This window comes from Marmota marmota, unplaced genomic scaffold (assembly GCF_001458135.2).
Source record: "Marmota marmota marmota unplaced genomic scaffold, marMar, whole genome shotgun sequence".
NCBI classification, from domain to species: Eukaryota; Metazoa; Chordata; class Mammalia; order Rodentia; family Sciuridae; genus Marmota; species Marmota marmota.
The window spans coordinates 23429591-23436021 of record NW_025999977.1 but is presented as its reverse complement, the minus strand read 5'-3'; the positions used below and the strand labels follow the sequence as shown (position 1 = coordinate 23436021).

General features: G+C 39.2%; 1 protein-coding gene across 5 annotated transcripts in view; it reads left to right on the top strand.

Moving 5' to 3' along the window:
• Positions 1 to 6431, top strand: part of Socs5 (suppressor of cytokine signaling 5) — a 46782-nt gene that overhangs the window by 289 nt on the left and 40062 nt on the right. For 2 of the 5 annotated variants that reach the window (XM_015479699.2, XM_048804439.1), the window contains exon 1: positions 38 to 533. The exons of 1 other annotated variant lie outside the window; for it this stretch is intronic. The gene's annotated coding sequence lies outside the window, so the exon portion shown is untranslated. Of the gene's footprint in view, positions 1 to 2; positions 534 to 6431 lie in introns of those variants that run through there. 2 more of the 5 variants (XM_015479700.1, XM_048804440.1) reach the window with 2 other exon arrangements.

The window sequence follows — 6431 nt, the reverse complement described above, 5'->3', positions numbered from 1 at the left end:
GGGGAAAGAGCGGGAGGAGGGGAGGTGGCCGGGGAAGGGGGTGGGGGCCAGGCGGGGGCATCCGGCCGAGCTGGGGGTCTCCGGGCTTCGTCCGGAGGAAGCGAGGTTGCGCTGGCTGGGCAGTCGGAGGGGACGGGACGCACCGGCTGGCGAGCGGACTCGCCCTCTTGATGACTGAGCCGTCCGGGCCCGTCCTGCCTGGCCGCAGGTGCCCTGGATGAGGCCGACCCGTGCGTCCCGGCCGGTGAGTGTCCCCGCGGTAGTCCAGCCGGCCGCCTGCCCCCGGCCCCTGCGCCGCCGTTAGTGGCCACCTCTCCTTGCCCCAGTGCCCGCGCCCGGCGCAGTCCGCCTCCGGCCGGCGCCTCCGCACCCTGCGGAGGTGGCACGGGCCCTGGGGCCGGGATGGGCCGGCCGGGAAGAGGACCGCAAGCCCGGGCCGTGAGCCGATGCAAACCGCGCGGCGCATAGTAGGAGCTTGCGCGTAGTAGGCTCTCAGTGCATTTCTGAAGAATTCCTTTTCAGTTTGGAGGAAGGTAGGGTACCTAAGGGAAAAGGGGGTCGTCCCGGGTATTAGGAGAGTGTTCGTGATTCGGGTCGGGGGCAGGCCACCGAGTGGGGGCTCAAGGGAAGGGGGCACCGGTCAAGTCATTTTGGGCTCTACTGCTTCGATCTGGGGAGTCCTCAAGGTCGAAGAGGAAAGGTCCGCTGGGAGATGAAGGAGGGAACCAGCGAGTGTGGATGGGAGAAGTGACTGGAGCATCTCTGGAGGTTTAACCCGAGGTGTAGGTTAGGAAAGGATGCGGAGGCGGGCGCAGGGAAGACCCCGGTGCAGCAATTTGGGCTCTTAAGATTCTTTGGTGCTGGGATTTGGGTATTGGAGTAGCCAAAGCAGAGTGACTTTGTGGAGAGGGAGTTGCGTTTAAAGGATGCTGTGAAACAGTGTAAGTACATCTTTGGTTCTGAACTTTCAAAGGTTTGGGGGATCACACAGTTACTAGTAGGTTTTGACATTTTCTTTTGGCATTTCAACCCCGTAGGTGGCTTGTCGCTGGACTTGGTCAGTGATCCTTTATATTAAATTGTCTGTATATATTTGATGGTATTTTTTCAGTTACTAGTTTTGCTGGACATTCTTACAACTACACCTTAAAATTCTTGTAGCAGACACTCTATACTGGTGACTTACTTCCCTATTTAGTGTTTAGTCTGAACTGTACTATTATAATTTGCCACTAACTTCTATTCTAGAAGTTTAATTCATGCTTTTTCTTTTGTTTCTTTACAAGGTCATGCAAAATTGAACTATATATTTCATAGAAGTTTTAAAATATTTTAAGTGTTGAATTGGGAAGATATTGGTAAGCTAACAGCTTACCAAGAAATTAACTTGAGTTCTGACAGTTGGGACTCTTATGTCAAATGCATAATTTTAATTTTAAAAATCTTACATTTACATAACACTTTTGAGAATGGACTGGGAACAGAGACAAGGATTACCAAGATTAGTCAGTGGCTGTTCACAGAGTCTACCTTTGTGGCAGTCCAAGAAGATTCTTCATTTCACTGAAAAGAGTAAGCTAATAACTACACTTCTAGATCTTTAATCTTTTTTTTTCTTTCTTTCTTCTAATTTTTGTGTGTATTTGTGTGTGTACTGAGGATTGAAACCAGGGTCACTTTACCACTGAGCCACATCCCCAGCCCTTTTTATTTTTTATTTTGCTGGGCCTGGCAAAGTTGCCCAGGCGGGCCTCCCACTTGGGATCCTCCTGCCACAGCCTCTCAGGTTGCTGGGATTACAGCAATCACCATTTGTGCCTGGGTTTAATTTTTTATTCTCTTAATCATGAATATTACTAATTCCTTATATTTGTTGCATACTCTACAGTTTACAAAATGAAAGCTCATTGATTAGGGAGTACTTAAACATACTTTTCAAAAATTTCTAGATCATACTTTGCCCTTTAATTCATCAGAAAAAACAATTCTGCAAAAAGGTGCTGTAATGTTTTTGGTTGGCCTTCTAGTTCTTGAATAACTAATGAATAGTCATTTTTTTTTTTTAATCCCTATTGTCCTTGAATTTTACTATTTGTCCTTAGGGAGAATGTACTGGCATACAAAACAGTAGCCTAAAATATTGAAACTTAACACCTTTTAACATTATGTCTCCTCCATTATTCACCTTGAGAATTATCTATGGCAAACCAGTTGTTGGGAAGACTCTTTTCTCACCTTGATTAAATTGGTCTGTTTTCTCCTGTTGTAGAACTAAGAATAATAATGCTTACTGGCTATGAAGTGATGATAATAACTAAACAGAATGAGAATGCAAAGCTTGGAAAAGATGTATGTGTATGAGTCATATTTTTTTTAGAGTTGGAAGAGTAGGCCATGGAGATGATTGTTTTGCAAATCAGGAAACTAAGGCCCAGAACAGTTGAAGGGACTAAATTGCTAGTTAAGTGCTGGAGCCAGGATTAGTGGGCAGAGTTTCTGGACTCCAGGCAAGAGTTTTTTCTGCTTTATCACATTCACACTGTTTATTTCTAAAGTATTCTAGTGCCAACTGTAAATAGTTTTTGGATTATTTGTGATGATGTTCTCTTCTAAGGATGGAGAAATTTGGTTGAATGCTGTTCTTTGTGAAATGATGTAAAGTTGGATGAGCTTTTTATTCTGAATTTTAAAACAATTTGCTGAGTTGTTGGTGGGAATGCTGATAGTTTTCTCATTGGAAAGAGATAAACTATCATGTAGATTAAAATATTAGATGAACATCTCAGAGTAGTCTAGCAGTGTAAAATTTTTATGCTAAAACTAATTGCTTAAAATTTTAGAATTCAAAGGCTTTCATATTTTTAAAGTGAATTATATGAAAATTATTATTTGCAGTAAGTGTGGGGTTTTGTTATGTTAAATTTTGGTACCTTTAAGGAGAACAGTAGTAGAATTATAGATAGTTATGAAAGCATAATTTTTAACATATTTATTATAGAGAAAGGATTTGTTTCTCAGCCACTTAACATGACTCTCAGACAAGTGAGTTAACTACTGTGTGCCTAGGTTTTCTCATATGTAAAATGTGGTTATTGAAAGTACCTGCCTCATAGCATAGTAGTGAAGATTAATTATGCCTAGCAATAGTAAGGGCACAGTAAATACTAGACATTACTTTCTGTGGTTCATTAGGTATAAGTAGGCATTGTATGTTCATTTGTTTCCTTGCTGTTAGCTCAGTCACTTTCAGGCTACAAAAAAATTCCCATGTAAATACATGGTCAATAATTGTCTGCTTTAAGGGGCACTTAGTGCAAATGATGTTCTCTTGGTTTTTTGTTATTGTCCTTCTCCTTCCTCTGCTAACCTTGAACCTTAATTAGAGCTGCATATCAAGTTAGAGTTAATGTGTCCTTTTTTTTTTTTTTTTTTTGAATGCTGTGTGAGATTAAAATATGCCACCAAAGTGTGCTTCTTTGGCATATTTCCAGATGGCTATTCGGAGTGGCTAGAGACACAGGAATAGCTCTGAAAAGCTGTCCCTTTGTGGGGGAGAGTTGCATCTGTAGAGGAAACCCACGTTAGTGAAATAAACAGCTCTGCAAACAGGCTTTCTGTAAGGCTTTATTATCTGGGTTTAGGAAAGATCATAAGACTCCCTACTTCCCTCTAAGACCCCAGTGTTTCCACAGAATGTTACATATTATTTTGAGGCTCTTACTTGAGATACTTTATGGGTATGGGGCAACATCTTTGTTCCCAGTGCATTTCTTCTCTTTACCCTGAGATAACCTGTTGTTATTATTGCCCCTTCTTCTTTGACATCCCCCAGGCTCCCAAGCTCCTGTTCCTTTCTGCTGAGAATACTATTTGAATTCAGCCATCAGGCTCCTTTTAAAAATGTTTGTGGTGCTAGGGATTGAATCCAGGGCCTGTGCATGCAAGCCAAGTGCTCTACCATTAAGCTATACCCCCAGCTCAGGCCCTTTTTTGAGTGTCATGTTTTGTATGGTGCCCTAATAATTATATTATTGTACATAAATAATTTTGTATGCCATTTCTCATAATGCCAATCTATTATCAGTTTATTTTATAAACTTAAATATCAAACTGTGGAAGGGGGAATGTCATTCTTTTCTACAATGTCATTGGGAGACCTTGCTGCAGTTTCATTAATCTAGAGTGAAAATGTTAGTTGTTGATTTGCAGGTGTTCTAGTTAAAATGCAGTCAGTTTTAGAGGCCTGCTAGGTAAGCTTAAGTAAGGAAGTCAGGAATTTATAAGGTCTGTTAGTGAGTGATTGCACCTTTTCTGCCAGTGGAACCATGAAAAAAAAATCATTGAATCTTGTTTTAAGTGAATGTTTTGATTGCTTTATTCATTAAATTGTTAGGTTTACATGATACAATTTGTGTAATTCCAGTTTTATAACATAGTTCTTTTTACTTTGATGTAACCCAAGTCCAACTAATGTAAAGAACCTTGTGGTTTAGCAGATGTTTCTGATGGTGACAGTTGGAGTCATTAGCTATCTCAGAATTCTTTAATTGTGTGCCACCTAAGATGGTGGATTTCTTCAGTTCTGCCTTCTCACTTTCTTCTATTGCTATTATAGCACTCTTCTTCCATTTGTGGTCCTCTTCGATTTTCATTAATTTTTGCAGCTTTTTCCTTCTGATAACATCTTTGCCTCCTGTCTCAACATGTATCTTATTATGCTTAATTTTTAATGGCTTTTTGAACATTAATTTCTGCTAATTTTTAAATGTATCTCACTTTTTAAAAAATATTATTTTAATTTATTTGTTGATGAACCTTTTATTTATTTATATATGGTGTGAGAATCAAACCCAGTGCCTCACGCATGCTAGGCGAGTGTTCAACCCCAGCTCTTTCACTTTCTTTTAATTTCCCTTATTTTTGGAATTTCATCAAACCGAGTTCATTTTATACTTGAGGGATGAAAATCAGAAAATAAATTATAGCCCCAAAGTAACTTTGTTATGCTAATAGTAGAGTCATACTGTTTGTTGTTTTGGATGTCAAGCAGCCATCCAATTGGTGGTACTTCAGATGATAAGTATATGGATCACTTTAGTCCTAGGTGATGCTAACAGAGCTAAGAGTTACATGTAGCTTTCAAAAGTCTTTAGGCATGTGGCTCAGTGGTACAGCTCTTGCCTCACATGGATGAGATCCTGGATTTGGTCCTTAGTACTGCTAAGTAAATAAATGGTTTATATGGTCATATTTTTCTTCCACTGCAAAATGACCAGCTCCTGGTGTTATTTTGATTAATTATTATAAGAATTAGAGATTATCATGATTTATTGAATACTTATTGGATTTATGGCATGCATTTAGAGATTTTGAAGAACCAAGACATGCAGATGCTTTCTTCAGGCCTGTGACATATTTTAATTATGTGAATACATTATTTAGTTAAATATGAGTGTAGAATACATTAGAAATACCATGTCATATTAAAATATAACCCCTATTCATTTTCTCATTAGGTTAATGTTTTCTCTATGTATTAAAAATAATATGGCATTGTGATTAGTTATTCAGGGTACATGGACTGAGTATATGTAGACCATGTGGATTACATTTTTAGCTTTGGTGCGGTCCTAGAGAATGAAAGAGGGAAAAATATGAAGTATTCACCTGGTGCAGTGTAATTCTTCACCTACATTAGCCAACTATTCTTTCTTTTTTTAAATTTTTGTTGTTGATAGACATTTATTTTATTTATTTATTTTCATGTGGTACTGAGGATTGAATCCACTGCCTCACCTATGCTAGGCAAGTGCTCTACCACTGAGCCACAGCCTCAGTCCCAACTATTCTAGGAAGGAAAAGGTGTTTTGTATCTGATTAGAGCAAAATAATCTTGAAAGGGTAATTAAGCTGGATTGTTGACTCATGTTAATGTTGAATAAATTTGCATCTGAGCAGTTTAAATGGAAATTAATTGCTTGCCTTTACATATAGGTGAAAAATTCTACATAATGATTTTAGAGAGGCTGTAATGATACTGTTAAGAAATATAGTATAGTGAGAATATATCCACAGGGTCTTATATGATGTTCAACACTGTGGAAATCAAAATATGCCACTCCTAATATATATATCTGGCATATTTTGAGAGGTTATTTAGAGAAACTGCCAACACTGAAATAGTTCTGAAGAGCTGTCCTTTGTAAAAGAAAATTTACATCTAGAAAGGAAATATGCACTCTCTGAGGTCTCCTTATCTGCTGAAGGAGAATCTAGGAAAGATCATATCACAGGAAAAGAGATTAGAGGTCTATACCTCTTACTGACAGAGATTGCCACAGGTCCTAACCTTTTCTTTTAAGGGTAGCTCAAACTACCTGAGAGGCTTTATCTGCACAAGACAATCTGTTATTAACTATGCATTGCCCCAT